Source organism: Myotis myotis, unplaced genomic scaffold (genome assembly GCF_014108235.1).
Source record: "Myotis myotis isolate mMyoMyo1 unplaced genomic scaffold, mMyoMyo1.p scaffold_m19_p_1, whole genome shotgun sequence".
Lineage (NCBI taxonomy): Eukaryota > Metazoa > Chordata > Mammalia > Chiroptera > Vespertilionidae > Myotis > Myotis myotis.
Genome location: NW_023416313.1, coordinates 72534800 through 72555798, shown reverse-complemented (window position 1 = coordinate 72555798; position 20999 = coordinate 72534800). Strand labels below are relative to the sequence as shown.

The 20999-nt window shown below is 44.7% G+C and overlaps 1 protein-coding gene across 11 annotated transcripts in view; it reads left to right on the top strand.

Moving 5' to 3' along the window:
- The window catches only part of CELF2 (CUGBP Elav-like family member 2), a 559234-nt gene that overhangs the window by 456212 nt on the left and 82023 nt on the right, over positions 1-20999 (top strand). The gene's annotated exons all lie outside the window — the stretch shown is intronic.

The window sequence follows — 20999 nt, the reverse complement described above, 5'->3', positions numbered from 1 at the left end:
CTGTGATCTCAGGGCTGCCACTTCCTACATTCTTGTCCTACATCAGGAGCAGGAAGATCAAGTAAGAGTGACTAGGTTCTCTGAAAACTCACCTTCACCCCTGGAAGATTAAACTGGGTGACTATGGGTCAACAGAGTATATTTTAGTGATAAAATTCAGTGCTTTATTGTACTGGCCCAAACATATACTGTATTAGAGTTCCTTCAGAAGAGGGTGTATTTACATACAGACCAGAAAACTGTGCCAGATGCTTTTTATTAAAGGGTATATGGGGTCCAGTGCACAGTAGATGGATTGTCAACAAGTTGTAAGGATAGGAAATAGAGAATGAATTACTGTCATTGCATGTTAAATGCTAGGTATAACATCAGAACAGTAGTTTCTGGCACATTTTGGTTTTATAAATATTTTGTCTACATTTGTCTATATTTCTCAGTGGCTTTCAGAATTTCAGTAATTTTAACCAATAACAATAAATGTTCAATTAAAAAATATAATAGTAATAGTTAACATTTACTGAGTGCTTACTATGTCTTGGGCATGGTGCCAAGAGCTTCATATACCCCTGACCTCATATAAATAATAATATACTAGGAAATAAAGCAGTAAGTAATAATTTGTTTTCCCACTCTGGTTGACCTTCAACTAGAATTCTCTTTTTAAACCCAAGAGAGTTAAAGTTGCTATGACTATAGAGAAAATTTCTCTGACAAATCAGTGACTACCCCTTATGGCTAATAATTGGCCTCCTCCAACTAGACACAAGTATAACGTAAAAGACAGCTGTCAGCTGATTAATGCTAACTCCACCCTGTCATCCTAATCCATTGCTAATATCTTGTTTATGATTTACTAATATTTATAAGTTATCATTTAAATGGGAAGGGGAGCTTGAGCCAAGATTTTGATGAGTTCTGTCTTAATTTCTTCTACAGCTTATGGAGGCCTTAACTCTAATCACAACTCCTAAAAAAATAATAAGAATAATCTCACAAGTACCACTGAGTCATTTATTAGAGAATCTCATCTCTAAGTCCCCTAAATCACTCCTGAGTCTAAGTTTCCCAAATGTAAAACCCCTGGAGGTCATTAGACAAACTCAGTATCAGTAAGGAAAATGAAAGTAAGAGTCACAAGCCCACGCAGTCTCGTGGCTAATCTCAGTAGGTTTCTGTTTATTTGAATGATGTTCTCTGGGTCAGCTAAGGAAGAGAGGGCAGGCATGTGGAGGAAAATAGGCCAGATCTTACTATAGGGCTGTAGAAGCTAAAAGTGTTTTTAGAAACGATACTGTCCAACCCCCTCCCTTTGTAGATGAAGAAACTGACACCCAGAAAGGTTAGGTGACAGGCTGCAGGCCACACAGCCACTTCATGGTGGAGGTAGCCCAAAACCTCATGTCTCCTAACTCTGAGCCTATTGCTCTTTTCGACAAATCATGCCCCCACAATTTTTCTACAAGATTATGACAACATTGTTTTAGAGAATCAGGGATTCAGAGTGCAAAGGCCAGTCTGTCCGTGGCATACACTCTGTGATGTGAGGGTAGTAGAAAAAGGTGATATCTTTTCTCATTTCTATTTTCTAAGAAAGGCAATACGAATATTTATCCTGGCCATTTACCTAAAATGATGGATGAACTAGATGAATTTGTAAAGGAAAGGATGACGAAAAGAAAAGTGGTCTTAATATTTCATTAAGCCCATTTGCATCGACAGCTGGGGCAATGATCCCCAGCTCTATGCAATAGACTCTTTGGGGAGCTTCCAAAAGAACATGTGCCCCAGCCACACCTCAGGCAAATGAAATACGAATATCTTGAGGCGGAAACCTGGCATCAGTATTTTTAAAGTTCTTCAGGTGGTGGCAGTGGTCAGGCAACTTTGAGAACCACTGTTGGGAGAATAACTCATCAACCCCCAGGGTTAGGAGGTGGTGATTACCTTGTTTCCTTCACCCACTGTTTGGACATAGCGAAGTACTCTTACCTGCCCACAGGCACAGCAGAGCCTCGCTACTCAAAGTGTGGACTGAGGACCAACAGTGTTGCGTCATCCGGGAATGCACTGAAGCTAGATCGCTGGGAGACACGTGTACACGATAAAGTTTGAGAAGCACTGTTCTGCAGGCACAGACCTCACCTGTTTTCCGGGGAATCTGTCACAGTTCCCTCTAAGGCAGTATTGGATATATGTGCATACATTCCTCTGGCAACTGTCAAAATGATATGTACTCTCATCTGTGTGCTCAAGAGGCTAGAGCTCCACCTCTCCAGTTTCCTGTGGACATCCAGAAGGTGCACTGGGATGACCTGGCCATCTGGGACAGGTGGAGAGGCAGATGAGGAGGTGTACTGTGTGCTAGCATGTTTGTATGGAAAACTGTATTTGTCCATCCCATCAGCAGTCTAAGACCTATTTCACGTGAATGAGACTTAATGTAGAATTAATGCATCCCAGTCTGTAAGAGGACGAACCGAGTTGGTGCTATTTTAAGCACAGTTTTTCTGGCCAGACTAAGCTCATTCTAAAGCATGAGGAGCAGTCCTCTGTCCCAAAGAATTCATCCCTACTACTTGGCAGCCCGGGCCCACCTTGTAGAAACAATAGGCATGTAGAGTCGCTGCTGCCTCATCACCCCTGGGCTTGAAGTCCCTTACCCGGCAAGCAAAGCACTGCTTGTCCCGTTTCTCTTGCTGTCCACAGCTGGAGAGACTTGTGCTAACAAGGAAAATGTAACCTCTGCATGAATGGGAGGGTAAAATGCACTCTCTCCTAGTAAGGGGTGCTTTATGCATGTATGTTTCTGCAATATGGGAAGCTTAAAAGGAACATCATATGCCACAAATAGTTGTGAGATATCCCTTTGAATGGGCTCTTGTTTCCCATCTTACTTCCTGAGGATCTGGATGCATTTTTCACATTTGGGGTTATTCCTAATCACCTCAAGTACAGCCAACATCCTAGGTAGCAGTCTATAAGCCCAGAGTCATTTATTGCCACATAAAACTTACCATGGCCAGCATTCGCCTGAGTCAGAGCTTTGCTTATCAGACCAGCATCAAAGCACAGACTGTAGCTTGTTGACCAAATAAGAAGCAGAAAGTGAACAGAGGAGCTGGACGGAAAAGGAAGGGGTGTAGGGCAGGGCAAGAGAGAGTCTGTGACCAGACAGAGAGCAAATCCAGTGTAGCAGCTGCTGATGGTGTGCTAGACCTGAACAGAAGAGGGATCCAGGAGGAGTCCATCGAATGGAAGCGAAAAGCTACCAGGACTTAACACCAGCACACACACACCTTGTGTTAATTTTGCTTATCACGACCAAATGACTGAGTCATAAAGATCCTGTCAGCTGAGTTCATGTACAGGTGACACCTTTCATGCTCACATTCCTCTACCCATTTTTTTTCTATTTCAGGATCTGATTAGAGCTAAATTAATAGGATCAGGGATAAAAAGTAGCTTCTGCCTCTTAATTATGCATTTTGGAGATCGATAGATTCTGTTTCTCATGGGTGTTCTGTGCCTCGGAGTCACATGGGCCAAGTCCCCTCCCTCTTGGTCTTAAAAAGAATTAGAAGACTAACTCCAGGGCAACAGGATCCCATGGTGGTCGGCACCTAAGCTCATTAGTGAAAATGAGCTCCAGACTCCCATCCTCAATGACTAGCCACGCGGTCTCCTTGTCACTCGGAAAGGAAGGAGAGAGTCGTGGTAAGGATGTTTCAGTCCCTGTGGCCATCATTGCGCACACCTCCTGAGAGGTGCCTTGATGACCCTGGTTGAGTAGAAGTATGGCACTCTGAGGCCACACCCCTGTTATATTTCTGTGTAACTTGCTTCATAGGTGTAGCTGCTCACATTCATGGCTGGGGAAAGGAAAATGCAAGAACACTGCATCCAAGCCCAGGAACCTCAGGGGAGGCAGGTCTCTCTAAGTCAATTGTGCCAAGCGCCTGGTTTCCAAAATAGCATCCCAAAGTCTCAGATGAACCTGGACCTTCAGTCTCTGACCGCATTTGGTGGGATAGATGTTGTAGTTCGGATTTCTTGGGTGCGTTCGTAGGCATTTTATCTGGCCTCTCTTCTCTAAACAGGATATGCTCTTTAAGTTCATAGTAATGCAGACGTTAAATGTTTCCCGTGGTAACTTGAAAAAGCTTTCCTGGGAAAGGGAAATTTTAGCTTGGACTTTAACAAAATTCTAAATAGTGAAGGAGTAAACACACCAGCTGGCTAGGCCCCATATTGATTTATGAAAGGGGAGGCTGGGCCTGGCCTAAAGCTTGGAACATTGGGAAAACTGGATCGGAGTAAAGAGCTGAGTGTAAACAAGAACATACTCTCTGTGCCCTCCCAGTGCCTTCATTGTGACAATGAAGAGAAATTATTAAGGACGTACTTTCTCCCAGTAGAAAGAAAGTTGATGTTTTTCATATGGGTATCAAGCAAAGAACTATGCCTTACAGGTTCTGTATTCACCCTTTCTCAGGCTGTAGGATTCCCTGAAGTCTCCACCAGCTCACCGTTTCCAATAGGCTGCTGGCTCCCAAGTCTTGATCTTGAAATCACACTTTCCTGCTGAGCCCCAAACCTAGATATCCAATATCTGTTATTGAGACGTTTCATTCACGTGATTTGTAAGAAATTCCAATACTTAATTCTGTTCCCCCACAAACCAGGCCCCAGGCAGGTGTTACCTGTCTGAGCGGATGGGTGGTCCCACCAAGACAAAAAGCTAAAATCATCCTCCACTTCCTCTTCCTGTGCCTCCACTCTCCATGGCCCATTTCTATCCAGTGAGGAAATCCTGGATTCTACTGTGGTAGCATCTCTAGAATGCTGCCCTCTTTACCAGTTGGGACTTACCAGTTGTCATCACAGCTAATAAAAGCACAGACGGGATTAGGGGGCTTTTGAAGTTATCCCTGTGATAACTGAACTTGTTAGTCCTCCAGATGCTTTCTTGAATGGAAGAGGACAGGTGGAATCACAGGACACTGAAAGTTACACGTCACCCTCAGCATGTGTGAGCATTGTTGTGTTGCATGTTAGGGCAGAAAAAATGGATGCAACTGCTGAGTCTTAAGAGTGAGATCTGCCCTGGCTGGATTGAAGCGTCATCCCATACACCAAAAGGCTGCAGATTCGATTCCAGGTCAGAGCACCTATAGGAGGCAGCCAATTAATGTTTCTCACATCAATGTTTCTCTCTCTCCCCTTTTCCTCCCTCCCTCTAAAATCAATAAACATATCCTCTAGTGAGGATTTTAAAAAAAGAGTGAGATCTGAACTTCATACTATGCCCCTTCCTTTTTCTCCAACTTCTGTGACATTCTTGCTCCCACTCTGTGTTCCATCCATGGGACATCATACAAGTGCAGTCTCACGTGTCTCAGCAGGTAGAATTGAAGATGCTTTCATTGTAATCTGCTGTAGTATGTGCTGAAATTCACCCTGCCACCTGCTGGGTTTTATTCCCCCGGATTGTTTACATCTCAGCCTTTTCCATGTTAAGCTCCAAATTCCATGAGGAGAGAGAACATTCTGAGAGCCCAGCGTAATCACCATAGGTGCTGCTCAACAACTGCTTGCTGAATAAATAAACTCTCAAGGGTAGCTTTTATTTATAGATGCCCTCTCCATATAAAAATATCTCAAGGATTCTTTACAAACTGGTGGAGCAGAAAGTGGGAGTTAGGTGGGTGGTCTCAACACTTTCATTCCCCGTTGAAATCCTTTTGGTCAGTTAGACACCCGCCCCCACCACCCTCTACAAACTAGAAGCACAAGGTAAGACATGGACATGTATAGTCACAAGGCACTTTACACTCTCATTGTAATCCTTAAATGAATTAAAATAAGAGCTTATAGTCATATGTTACTTTATACATTACTGTGTACTTTCACATATATTATCTGATTCAAGCCAGACAACCATGAAAATAATCATTTTCTGATATGATCCTTGCTATCAGAAATGGTAGGAGTTTCTGAGGCTTAAAGAGATCAGATAGATGGTGGCCTGACTATAGGTACTTGCAGTTGAGAAAGCCAAGATTCGAACCCAGATCTTCTGGTTCTAACTGTGATATTCTTTACATTACAAAACAAACATAAAACAGCTCTAGTTTCCTCTAAAGCAGCAGTTCTCAACCTGTGGGTCGCAACCCCTTTGGCGGTCGAAGGACCCTTTCACGGGTCGCCTAAGGCCATCCTGCATATCAGATATTTACATTACGATTCATAACAGTAGCAACGTTACAGTTATGAAGAAGCAACAAAAATAATTTTATGGTTGGGTCACAACATGAGGAACTGTATTTAAAGGGCCAGAAGGTTGAGAGCCACTGCTCTAAAGCCTCATTCAATACCGCACACCCAGAGAGGTAGGAAATCATCCAAGTAGATTTGCTGTTGTAGGTCAAGTGCTGTCAATGAAGGGTTCTTACTATCTTTGCTTAATATAAAATTTCTGCCATCTTCTTGGTCCATGTAGCCCCTTTCCATTTATTTTGTTTGTTTGTTTGTTTGTTAATCCTTACCCCGGGATTTTTTCCCATTGATTTTTAGGGAGCGGAAGGGAGAGGGAGAGACAGAAAGAAACATCAATGTGAGAGAGACACATCAATTAGTTGCCTCCTGCACACACCCCGACCAGACCCGGGGAACCTGCAACCAAGGTACATGCCCTTGATCGAATTGAACACAGGACCCTTCAGTCCACGGGCTGACATTCTATCCACTGAGACAAACCTTTCCTTTTTTTTAATAGTTTTTTTTTAATATCTTTTTTGTTGGTTTGTTTTCATTTATTTCAGAGAGAGGAGTGGGGAGGGAGATAGAGATAGAAAGATCAATCAGTTGCCTCCTGCATGGAGCTCGATCTCCTACTGGGGATCAAGCTTGAAACTTGGGCATATGCATGCCCTGACTGGGAATCGAACTAGGGAGCTCCCAGTGCGTGGATCAGCACTCAAACAACTGAGCCACACGGGCCAGGCCCCTGTATCCCCTTTCTGAGTTAACCTTTGCCATTTAAACATTGGTTCCATGCCCTGTTTCAGTGATGGCGAACCTATGACACGCGTGTTAGAGGTGACACGCGAACTCATATTTTGGTTGATTTTTCTTTGTTAAATGGCATTTAAATATATAAAATAAATATCAAAAATATAAGTCTTTGTTTTACTATGGTTGCAAATATCAAAAAAATTCTATATGTGACAGGGCACCAGAGTTAAGTTAGGGTTTTTCAAAATGCTGACACGCCGAGCTCAAAAGGTTCGCCATCACTGCTCAAGGCCCAAGCCTTGAATTTGATCTTCAGAAGACTGAGCTTCGGGATAAGGTTATTTATAGAATTGAGCCGTCATAATTTCCCTAAGCTCTGCCAGCAGTAATCTCCAAAGTTGGTAAACGATCTCTTGCATTAGAGAAGAAGGTGGAAATCAAAATAAGACAGTAAAATTAAAGTCAAACTCATAAAGAATTAGCAGCACTGGAGGAGATATCTTCACTTGGCAAAATATCAACCAAAGTTTAGTACTACTGTGGAAGATGAGATGAATAAATATAGCTGCTAAAAACAATATCAGATGTCTTGCTCAGATGTTTAATGGATTTGCATTTTAAACATGGGTAATATGAAAGAGCCCTGAAGGCATTTTTTTTTTTCAAACTTGCCATCTATTTTTAGTTGGGAATTTTTTTTTTAGCTAGCCTCATTTGTTTTAAAAAAGAGAGAGTGATACTTAATCATTTTTGCTTAAACATGATTAAGAAACGAATATTACACTAGTTATCTACTTTCATTCACTTAGTACAAATCCCAAAGGCCATGGAGGTAGTTAAATAAATAAATGGGGAAAGACTGCTGAGTGAGGTATGGTATTTATTTGTCTGTTGTAAATGAAGTTGTCATTCCTAAGCCAATCAAATCATGCATATTTTATGAGAGGTTGCAACTTGCAGAGAGATGGAAATGTTAGACACTAATTAATGAACGTGGCTGGCAAAGCAACTCAACTCAGGACTCAGAAGCTAAGCTATGGCGGGATCATTAGAATACAAAATTCACTGGAGCATTTTCATTGATTTGATGAAATGCCTTACATCCTGTCAGAAGGTTCATGGTAAAGTACAGTTGGCTTAAGTTTTCCAAGTCAGGTTTGAACCAGAGATTTTAACGATTTGCTTGTTAGAGGAGTATTCTGGTGGTGGCTCTAGTTTGCCTTAGATTTGAAAGGAAACCGTAGATTACTGGGTAAAGCCTCACTGATCTTAACAGCATTGAAGCTGCCGCTGGCCCATGGAGGGCGCCTTGCGTTGCACAGTTGGTGTAGAGGGCAGTGTGGTTTTAAGTCATCAAGTTCATGTTTAACTTAAGTTGTGCAGTTGGTAAATAGTGCAGGTGAATTACAGGAAAGTTGTCTAAACCTACTTGAATTAATATTTGGGGACTTTTTATGAGTCGTGTGACAAGAAGATAATGCAGTTCCATTGCTATGCAAGAGATGAGGTTGAAACATATGAAATTGTTGCTATTCGACCACTTTTTAAAAAATCTATCTTTATTGTTGAAAGTTGTACAGACGTACCCTGTTTTTACCCATTGACCCCTTCTAGCCCTCCCCCTGCCCCTGCCCCAGGGCTTCACAACACTATTGTCTGTGTCCATGGGTTATGCACATATGCATATACGTTCTTTGGTTAATCTCTTCCCACCCACCCACCCAACCCCGCCTTCCCTCTGTGATTCATCTGTGTGTTCCATGTTTCTATGTCTCTGGATGGGGCAAAGGACCTAAGAAGACGCTTCTCCAAAGTGGGCATACAGATGGCCAAGAGACATATGAAAAAATGCTCAAAGTCACTAATCATCAGAGAGATGCAAATTAAAATGACAATGAGGTATCACCTTACACCTATCAGAATGGCTATCATCAACTACTTTTAATCTGCAGATGTGGCACTTTCACACGATTCAACCTAAAATCTTGACATATAGGTGTTTCTGTATAACCAACAAATAACTGTCATATTGGCAAAGGAAATACTGTGTTTATATGCATGAGAAGGGTCATTATGCTTTTCTGTGGATGAGCAATGGCAGAAGTTACAGTAGTAGGGAGTTGTCCAATTTGACTAGAAGAGAAGAGAAATGTAGACCCTGAAAAGGTAATTTGGGGCCAAACCATGGAGTTCCTTGAAAGACAGTCCAAGAGCTGGAATTTAATTTGGTAGAAAATTTCAAGTGTTTGAGCAGTGGAGAGAAATGATTAGACCTAAGATTTAGACTGATTAAAAAGGCAGAGGGTAGAAGAGGCAAGGCCCCGAGTGGTGAGGAGGCCATTGCAGGAATCTGAGTGAGCAGGAAGGACAAGCCCAGGAAGGTAGCAGCAGTGGGAATAGAAAGGAGTATAGGAGAAAAAGCAAGTTAAGGGAGATGGCTTTAAACTGAGAATGCCAAGGGGAAGAAAAGGAAGCAAATTTAGTTCCAAGCCTGAGTGTTCCCAGGAGGGCTCTGGGAACCCAGCCCCAGCAGCTGCTCCGTCCGGGAGATGATGCTCCATTAGCACCGCACATGCCCAGGGAGTGCCCAAATGCAAGTGCAACCTGGGCATGTTTCACTGCCCGCAGGTAATTCCTGTGGGGCTGAGGTACAGATGTGGCTGAAGAAGTCTAAGGAAAGAGAATCCTGGGAGCTGTACCACGGCCTGTCGGGAATGGAGTCAAGCCCTGGGAAGGAGAGAGACCCAGAGGAGGAGACATGCTCCCAGTTTCGCTGAGACCCACGCAGCAGGACCAGTGAAACAAAACGGTCATTGCCATACAGTGAAGGTTAACAAGAGAGGCGCAATGCCATCCACTCACCAGCGTGCGGGGCTTGGTTTATCCCAGTTCGCTGGGCGCTGAGAACTGGGTCAGGGTGAACGACGGAGAGCAGCTGGGGTTGGGGAAGGAGCCACGGGAGCCGGGCAGGCTGGGTTCTCATTTATTCTCAGGCCGTGTGAGAACTGAGGACAATGGTGGTCATTACGGGAAGAGACCAATGTCAAAAGGACCATTTTAATTTTAAACCAGGCTCATTTGTCTTAAAATATGAGATTATACTAAGTTTTGTAGCCAATAGGATCATAGCATTGGAAATGGAAATGAACTACCGGGTCCTTAAACAACTCCGTAACAGCCAGGCCAGACGTTATAATTTCAGTGTGATTTGGCATGACTCTGGGAGGTAGCGTGTCTGATTTAGCATCTGGGTAACATCTGGAAGAATGACTCTTGGAGCATCCATCGCTGATTTTGGAAGACAGTTCCACAATCAAAAAGAAATCACGGTTAGAGAGGATATCTGTATATTCCCCAATTAGTGAGAAGGGCAAAATTACTACCTTTCGGCTCATTAATCACCAGTGATTGTGATCTTCCAACCGTCACACAAAACCTTCCAGTGGTCCACTGCTGCTATATAGTATTGCTTCAGCAGTGAGATGATCCTACACACCTTTTCCATTTCCAAACTTGTTTTATACCCTCCAGTTTCTTGTTATTAGAACATCTCTCTCTAGACAGAGGATTCAAGACAAAGCCTAGATATACTCTTTTAGTTTTAACTAGCTTTGCTTTGCTATTCACCAAATTTATTTGGGCGCTCAACTGACTGGATAAATTATTTGTTATATCCCAGAGATGCAGAGACAGAGAGGGAATAACTGAAATGTTATCAAAACACCACTTTCTACTCGAAATAGCATTGCTATACACAATAACATGACCTCATCTACTGAAGTGACAGCTAATTAGGTACCCAATATGACTAGAGGGTTAAAAAATATCATAGATTTACCTCTCTGTGTACTATGCTATAATAGTCCCAAGAAAAATTAAACTAAGAAAGGATTAACATTCTACTTGAACAGCATTGCTTCCAAAAGCATTATGTTCTCAGTTATAACAATTATTTTTCATTCACGTTCCATGCCTCCTAGTTTGAGCCTATTCATTTTTCTTCTCATTTTAAAGAGTAAATGAGGCAAAATGGAAGCCTGTGTTATTATTTAGTGTGAAAACAAAGAACCTAATCATGGCTAATGAGTATAATAAATGCCGAGCTGTACCTACCCCCTCTTGTCTGTATGTGTTTTATGTACAGAAGGTAACACGGGCTGAGTAACTAGGATGCCAGGTTACAGATGGGGTTGTGGAATGTTCTTTGACAGCAGATTAGAGTAATCTGTCAGAAATGATGACTTAATCACCATAACAGACTCCAAATTCCCTCACAGAATTCTACCCAGAGTAATCTAATTTTCCTATAATATTTTATTGTATTTATTTTATTTTATTTTATTCTTTGCCAGGTGTAAGTGGTTTCAATACCCCATGATTGTTACAGAAATGGGAACAGGCAGAGTAAATCCAGGTTAAAAAAAGGCATCCTTGGAGCCTGATAAGCCAAAAGCTGTTATCAGTTGGGATTCTATAGGTTTTCTTCTTCACTGGACGATTGGTATATATGAAGAAAGCTGGGAATTGAGCAATACTAGCTGTTACTTCTCAGGTGACCAAAAAAGGCCATTCCTTCCAGTATATCCTCTTAGCTTTCAAATGGGACCTTTTCCCTCAGGGAAACTCTTACACTAAGTAAAATAATGATGATAATGATGATTTTTATTGGGCACTTATTACATGGTTCATGCTGTAATCTCTTCACCTGTATCAGTGTCTATGAAGAGGAAACAGTCATTTATTTTCACTACTAGAGGCCCAGTGCACAAATTCATGCACGGGTGGGGTCCCTCAGTCTGGCTGGCGATTGGGGCCGATCAGGGCCGTCTTGCCCAGCCCTGATTGGGGTGATGGGGGCCAGCCGGCCGGGGAGGGACCATGGGAGGGCTCCAGGGTGTGTCTGGCCCTCTCTTTTAGTCCCAATCAGCCAGACCCCAGCAGCAAGCTAACCTACCAGTCGGAGCATCTTCCCCCTCGTGGTCAGTGTGCATCATAGCGACTGGTTGAATGGTCGACCGATCGGTCAGACACTTAGCATAGTATGCTTTTATTATATAGGATAGTTTTTCCCCACTAGTTGTGATTTGCCACAGGAAGAGAAAGTATAACATATATCACTTTGTTATTATCACACTCAAATACCCTTTTATTCTTGGCTTAGGTCACTTTTATAAAAATACTTTCAAATATCAGTTGAAAGTTTTCTGTGCACCTACCATGTTAAACAGCTAATGGGGATGCACAAAAGAGCAGTTTGGAATAGCACTGTGACCCCCAGCATGGCCGGATCCCATGCACTCAGCGTCCACCAAGGAATTTGCATCTTCAGAGGACAGCGAGGCACTCGGTTTTCTCCGGAATTTCCAAAGCAGTATTTGAATAAATAGGCATCGTACAATCCAGTCCATTCACATACAACCATGTGCCAGGGCCTTCTTGCGTAAATGCTGGCTCAGCCAACAATGAGTGGTCCACACTGATTCATTCTGTAGATTCCAGCGTACTTCTTACACTATCAGTTTGTGAAGAAAGCACAAAATGCAGCATCTATTAATGTAAGCAATTCAAAACTGTCATCTTCCTCTCACATAATTGTCAGCTAATCTTGCTCATGATCAACTTGCTTCTCATCAGCATAGGTATCAGATGTTTCTGAGGGCTTGGCTCCTCCCTCCCTCTTCCTTGGTTCCTCATACACACCTTGCCTCAGGGTTGTTGTGAGAATTAAATTATTAACATACCTAAGGAGCCTACAATAGTTTTTGGTACAGGAATATTGAGAGTGGAGGGAAGATTTACCTCAGTATTCTCAAAATTGCCTAAATTCTATACTTATCAGGTATAGCTATGAGCTCCGAACCTGGCTATATCCCGGGGATAAAAGCTGGTTTTGACTGGCCAAACACATTGTTTTTGCCATCAGTAAGCTTGCAGAAGTATCATTCTACTCCTGATATCTTAGGAAGATTACCACCTTTTTATTACCATTTTAAAAATCAGAGAAATTCAAAAGTTCTTACTAATGCTTCTAAGTCAACATCCCTAAAGCTGCTTTTGTTTCACCCACTCTTTCTCAGGGAGACATAACGTAACAGCAAACATACCTACCTAGAGAGCTGGGGAAACCTGCCTTCCCGTACTAGCAGATCCCGTAATACACATGGTCATTAGGGGGATGGGACGGTGTGCCTCCAAATTGGTGGCAATTCCTTTGAAAGCATCTTTGCCATTTATAAAACTTTTCAAAGAAAAGTTCAGAAAGTGCAGGCACGTTGGGTGGTCCCCAGTGCTGCACAACAAGACACGAAGTGTTCTGTGTGCACCGTGCGTGTGTGGTCAGGGAGTGAAAGGGAAATTCCGGTTTGTCTCTATGGCTGGAATCTTTTCCTTTTCTCATACAGTGCAGAAAACTCTTCTGTGAATTCACCTCTGCCCCTCCCCTCTCTGTCTCCCTTTAAATATTTTATGGGCAGTGCGCTTATAATATGTACCACCGTGGCTGCTCTCTCAAGGGGTCAGGACAGGTCTACTAATGGGATGCGAAACAGGGACTCTGTAAAACCCATTTCACGTTTAAAAATGGCATGTTTTATTGAATCTCGTGTTAAAGGTGGTTCACTCATCAATTGGCGTTGGCTGGGGTTAAACAGGTTTCAACACGAGCTCACCTGTGTGTCAGGAGTCCGCCCCATCACCTTCCCCTCAGCCCGTTGCCTTCCCGCAGACCCTCCGTCTTGAGGCTCCGCATTGGCTGTGTCAGCGCAGCCTCTCCCGTTTGCATCCCAGGACCACGGCAGAGAGGTCCGGGCACCTGCTGGACTTCGCATGTAACGGGAACTCCGGAACGTGGGCGCTGCCGCTGGGTGGCCCAGCCTTAGCGCTGTCGCCCAGGACAGGACTCCCATGTAGGCAGGGACCGCTGCTGCTGGGCTTACAGTCAGCCCCTCTGGTGAAGTCACCCCCACAGACTTGGGGGATGGCTTTGCCGTGCAGATGTAGCCTCATTTTCATTTTCTTGGGCCTCAGCTGGCTCTTGGCTTCGAATGGAAAGTCACTGCAGTCAGGAGTGAGGAGCATCAGTCCTATCAGAGACCTGCAGACCAGAGCCAGGGAAACCAGATCTGGGGCCCTCTGTGTGTGTGTTGGGGGAGGGGGGAGAGAAGAGGGGATGGGGGAGGGGGACAGAAGGGCGGACTGAATGCCACTCATGTCTCGGGAAGTGGGGTGTGTCCCCAGCACCCACAGACAGCATCCTCGCTGGGACAGTCACGGGCCTGCGTCTGTGGTCGTCAACACCGTGCTTGGCATCGGCACAGAGGGGACAGTGAGATGCAGTCCCTGTCCTCAGGCAGCCGCAGCTCACTGAGAGCCCAGTCAGACCCGAAGCGAGCCCTCCGCGAGCCATGGCACCACAGCCCTTCCCCAGAGGCCCCGCCTTACTATGCTCATGGCTCAGTGCTTCGTTCACAGGCTGAAATTCAACTACCATTTCCAAGGAGCATGCTTGGCCCCTCCCCTCCCCACTAGGAGGGAAGGAGGGAAGGAGGGAGGGAGCTCTTAAAATTTCCCTTTTCATTAGACTTCACTGGTTCTTAATCAGACGGGGTTAAATAGGGAACAAGATGCTGACCAGTACCTTAATGTGTAACTTGAGACAAAATGTTGTTCTGCGATAAAATGAAAAGGAAATTCCTATGCAGTCAAAGAAATATTCAAGGGAATGGATTTTGAAGGCTTTCTTTATACAAATGTAAACTTGATGAAATATGCTAAGTCAAATTCATTGCCATAAACCAGGACCTATTTCCAAAACAGTTAATCTTGGGATCTCCCTGGAACAAGCACTCTGCCCACAGGGAGCGTGGGTTACGACAGCCCGCGCCCTCCTGTGTCTCACTGTGCTCCATCGGTGCAGGAGTTTCCCAGCCACAGCCAACTCTGCATGGCCGTGGAGACACAGCCTCAGTTTAACTCACGCGTGTCTCTTAGGAGACTCCTTGCAAAAGTTCTTGAAGATCATGTGTTCACTTGCTCTAGGCAGAAGGAGGGACCCCCACCCCCCAGAGAACTGGGCTCCCTCCTGACTCTGAATTCCCTCACAGCAGGTGAGACGTTAGGAGATTGGAAGAGTGACTGTCAAGTTCTCTGGCCCATCCTCTGGTCTGCTGCTGTCAACTGGGCCCCTAAGTGCAGAGCACAGAATGGAGCGCCAGCCTCCGCTCCATCAGCCCTGGCCGCAGATCAGGCCAGCGTCCCTAGTAGCTGCAGCAGCAGTGCTGAGAAGCAGCAGTTCTGACACCAAGGCTTTTGTCTTTAGTTGTTGAGGAATGCAATGAGGATGTGGCCACTGGCTGCCAACCATGGCTCCTGTGGCAGTCTTAATTCAGGTTGAGTAAACTTGCATTGTTGTCTTTGTACACTTGAAATATTTCTACCCATGAATACATGGCTCACTCTTAGTCTTGTTGTGCTTTGAGTATTTTGAATTTGGTGCATGATCTTTAGAGATTTTATTGCTTCTTCTATTGGTTAAGATGTCCTATCACCATATATGTATTTATATATATATATATATATATATATATATATATATATATATATATATATATGCCTCAGTGACCAAATGACCTGACAACCACTTGCTATGATGCACACTGACCACCAGGGGGCAGACACTCAACACAGGAGCTGCCCCCTGGTGGTCAGTGCGTTCCCACAGTGGGGAGCGCCACTCAGTTGACCGACGGACACCTGGCAAGCGACATTGCGATGGCGGCGCAAGCCTCTCCCGATCGGACTGCCTGGGCATGAGCCCACGGCAGGTGCAGCGGGACCTGATAAGCAGGATAAGCGGGAGCAGCAGGAAGAGCAGCAGGCGGCATTGGACTGCCAGTTTCTGCCCGATCCCCACAGGCCACGCCGAGGGCCCCCACCAGTGCGCGAAGGGCCTCTAGTTCTTTAGTGACAATTCTACCTATTTCTCTTACACTGTACCTTCAAATATGCTGTTCTTTTCCTGAAGTGCCCTTCACTAATGTAGTGGTTAGCATTAGGGTTCCTTCAAGATTGAACTCAAACACTGCTTCAGCTGAGACACCTTCTCCAGCTTGCCCTTCCTTCATCTGTGTTGGGCATCTCTCCACTGGGTTCCCACGCTGTAGGTCTTAGCACAACACTCATCACCTGGGGTGATGGCTGTCATATCTCTCTCTACCACTACATGACAGGCTCAGTTAGGAAAACTCTCTTCCGCTGTATTCCCAGCAGCTAAGAGTGTCTGGTAAAAACAGAAATAAGGGAATGGATGAGTAGTCCTGGTGTCACACCGGATCAAATCTTTGAAACCATTTCCTGTTTAGGGAAAGGTCCCTCTGTTATAACTAGAAACTTGAAACTAGAATGCCTGATCCTTTACAATAACTTCTGTACTCCATTCAGTAAATCTCCCAACAGTTTTAGGAGTCATGGGATTTCGAGGAAGTGAAACATTATGAGAAGGACTCCTCCAAACCATTTTTTGTCTTCCTTGACATTTACATCCTGTATCTGATCAGAAATTTATAACTCACATGAACTGTTCATGATAATGAGCCATTCTTAATACAGAACTGATTGAACACCTCTCTCCAAGAAGGTCATGGTGTTTTACATATATTATCTAAGAACATACCTGAAGTATGGTGACTACCCACTCAGAATTCACCAGGGTCTGACAGTTGCAATCTCTGTGAAGTTGACTTTCACCCCCTCTTGGCCTAGGAAAGACCAAAACAAAGTTCAAGTCCTCAGTGGCAGTAGCTGCTTTGTCATCATCATTGTCCCTTAACAACAGGGATACGATCTGAGAAATGCACCATTAGGCAGTTTCATGGTTGTGTAAACATCATAGACAAATCTGGATGATATAGCCTACCACACCCCCAGACTACTATATGGTATAGCCTATCGCTTCTAGGCTACCAGCCTATACAACGTGTTACAGTGCAAGACAGCATGAGATTCAATCAAGCACAAGACCGAATGATGCAATCAAGAGACACAGTACACAGGATATGTATGAGGCTGCTGCCAGCATAGCAGGGCATACAGTGTTACAGCAAACATTTTTAATAAGTAGAAAGAGAACACTCTAACACAAGCATGTCAAACTCACAGCCCGTGCGCCACATGCCTCGTTTATTTGGCCCATGTTAGCCTTTGAGTTTGACATGCTTGCTCTAACATGATAGTAAAAAGTATAGTACAATAACCAGTAACATTAGTCATTTATTGTCATGATCAAGTAGTATGCTGCACATAGTTGTATGCGCTATACTTTTATCAGACCGGCAGCGCAGTAGGTTTGTTTACATCAGCATCACCACAAACATGTGAGGAATGCATTACACTAAGATGGTCTGATGGCTACGAGGTCACTAAGCAATGAGTTGTTCAGCTCCATTACAATCTTACAGGACGACTCTAGTTTATGTGATCTGTTGACCAAAACTTTGTGTGTGCGCGTGACTATACCACCACTACTGTGTTCCTGAGCCTTCTGGGTAGTCTCAGGTCACAGACTGAGCTAATTCTCTCAGCAGCCGCAAGGAAACCAAGAGTCAAGTCTCAGTATAATACTGGTCGTAAAGCTGCAGAGATAAAGAGTTTGGGGAGTTTAGTGGGGGGAAGATTATTTTCATTAGGGGATTTTGCAGGCGCCTTCAAACGAGTGTCTGGCGCCTTCAGTGAGTGTGGCCTGCAGTTCTTCATCGTGGGCTCATGTGTCCAACTCCCCTGTGGGGCGTTCTGTGGAGAAGCAGTGTGATGGGGGGATCAGCATTGGGTAAGAGCAGGGAGCTTGATTTCTGATCCCATCCCAGTCTTAACCAGCTGTGTGTCCTTAGTGAAGTTGCTCAGTCCCCTCAGACCTATAAATTGAGAGCATTAGACTAAATGATTGCCAGGGCCCTTTACAGCTTGAGAGTAGAATGATTCTGTCCTCAGAACTACAGCTCCCGGATTTCCTCCTCCAGCCCTCCGTGCACTTCACAGATTGAGTGCTTTCGGCACTCTGACATTGGCCCCCATTTTTCTTCTTTATGTGAATATCAACTACCACGATGGATTGTCAGTTCCCTGAGGGCAGGAGTCGTAGTCACTTCATTTTGTGCCCCATACAAAATGTAGGCATACTTCTCTCCTCTTTCCTCTCTTTAACCTGTGGGTCTCACCTGAGTCAGCACATTAACCTGCACAAGTCTTTGCTACCTGGAAAGGAAAAGACTCCACCCCATCCTCCATCAGGCTTCCTGTATCTCCCCCTTTGTAGCTACTGTTCCTGAAATAGAAGTCTATATTTATCATATCCACTCTTACCTTTTCTACTACCCCCCAACTCTCTGCAAGCTCACATTCTGCCCACCCTCCCCACCCCACCCCCACAGAAACATCTTTTGATTACTTCCCTACATTAATTTCCTTTTATTGTCAAATCCAAAAGGACACTTGGGCATTTTCATCATAGCATTTAGCAGCGCCACCTTGTTCTTAAAACTCTTCCCACTGGCTCCTGTGAGTTGTTCCTGCTCCTACTTCTCCCACTGCCCCATGGTCTGTTGCTCTCAGACCCCATGATTTCACACCTGGCTCTTGGCTCTCTTCACTTCACATTCCCTCTGTGGGCAGCGTCACCCATGCCTGTGGCCTCCGCTGCCACCTCCCAGAGCAGTTGCACAGCTTGAAACATACATCCCCAACTTCTCTCTCATCCCAGTCACATCCAGTGTGCCCCGTGCAGCCCTATGCTCATCAGTCTCCCCCCCAAACAATTCCTTGTGTTTTCTTTATTTGGATGATAATCCCACAGTCTATCTGGTTGTCCAGGCCTGGGGTTCTCTCTCCCCCTCTTCCCTCCATCCATCCAGTTTCCCCTGAAGGTTGGACCTTCATCAGTTTCATACAGATGTTTGCAGTAGCCTCTTTGTTCTCCCTGCCTGCTGTGTCTCCCTTCTATAATCTGTCCTCCACTGTAGCCAAAAAGGCCTTTTCTAGAATTCAAATTTGATCTTGTTGCCTTGGCTGCTTAAGTCTTCTATGCCTGACATTGACTTTTAGACAACATTTCAGTTTCTTAGTACACAAGGTCCTCTGAGAGCTGGATGCCCACTCCCTGTGCAGCCACTTCTGTGCCCCTCCCCACTCATTTTGGGGGACTTGCTATGAGCAATTGCTCTCTCTTATCACTATGTCTGTACATGGGCTTTTCTATTGTCCCTCCTGTGCTGACAAGTCCAATTTGGCCTTTAGGACACAGATTGGACACCACTTTGCTGAGGAGCCCTCCCTCCCCACCAGCACCTGCTCCCTTGGGCTCCCGCACACCTCGCTCCTAAGTCTGCCATAGTTCTTCCCGTGTTGCTCAGGGCTGCTTATGTGTCAGTCTCCCCAGCCACACAGGGAGCACCCGGAGCATCTAAACTTCTCCCCTTGGCCTTCATTCCTCACTTCTTAGCCTCGATCCAGGGACACAGTGGGTTCCTCACACACACTTGCTGAACGAGTGAATAAGGCCTATGGGAAGAATAGCGTACTCAAAGACTCAGCCCATCTCCCCCCAGCACTGAGGTTGGGCCAGTCTCTCCATTCGTACCTGTAGGATGGAGGCCACATTCCTTAGCCTTCAGCAGGAATTTCCATAGTTTACTTCTGCCTGCTTTTTAGGTGTATATTCTAGTCCTTTTGGAAAATTCTGATCTGTTTACCTTTGAACATTTCATTCTCATTCCAGACTCTTCTACAAATTGAATAGATTAATGAATGGAGTGGGAATATGCATAGACCCACATCTCAAGGCCTGTGTTCTGTGCATAAGAGCATCTTGCCTTTTAGCATAAACAAAGCAGCTCTGAATTACTTAGCCTCTCATCCCCTGGCGGTTCTCCCTCTCTCCTCTGCCTCTTGTGTTTGGAAGACCCTGGCAGGCATTAGCTGCACATGGTCCTGACTGCCTGATAATAATTTCCCATCATTTAAGTGCCAGAGCCAAGTACCATTCCCCTTTCATTTAAATTAGATAAAACCCGAGCTGTGGCTTGCAAGTGATGGAAGTCCACTGGGGAAATTAAAGGTTCAGAGAGAATGGGACCCATTATAATAAAAGCATTTGCAACGCCAGTGATTCCATCTACCCTGTGGCTCCCATGGTCCTTGGGGTAGGATGAAATATGAAGCAAGAGGACCTTTGAAAGTAGTCTGAGGAATCTATTTTAATTGGAAATGGTGACGGCATTCCGCGCTTGGCGTAAACTCTGCGGATCATGCACAGTGGTGTGATGGGCATTGGGTAAAGGGCCGGAGGGCACCCAGTTCATCTCGGGTTCTTTCTGCTCCCACATATGTACTGAGCAGACATGGCCCCAAGGCCCGTGCCTCCCTCCTTCTCACCCTCTCTTCCTCCCTCCTTCCTTCCATTTGATCCCACAGTTGGTGTTTAATAAAAAATTATATGATGGCACCTAAATCAGTCAACTGCTAGGCCTTCAATTCTGTTGACTCTGAGACCTCAGATTAATCCACGCAGCAGACAGAGTGGCCAGAAGAAACACGATCTGCATTTAAATTTGAAATAACACAAAATAATAATAGCGTGCTTTTCCCCCCAGCACATCCTATGCCCTGTCAATTAAACACATTACTTGCATTTCTCACTTAATTCTCACAGCCCTACTGTGCCAGTGGTATCTCCATTTCACAGATGGGGAAACTACGTCTCAGAGAAATAAAGATACTTGTCCAAGATCACATAGCTATCATAAATGGCAGGACCAGAATCACTGCTGAGATACAGAAGAAAACCATGTTGAGTGGCAGAACCAGGTTTCGAACTCAAGTCTGACTGCAGAGCCCATGCTTTTCTAGACTATGTCCACATGACTTGAACAGGTTCCATTCCTGAACACAAGACACAGGCTGGCATTTGGATTCGGCTACTTTTACCTGGGAGAGGT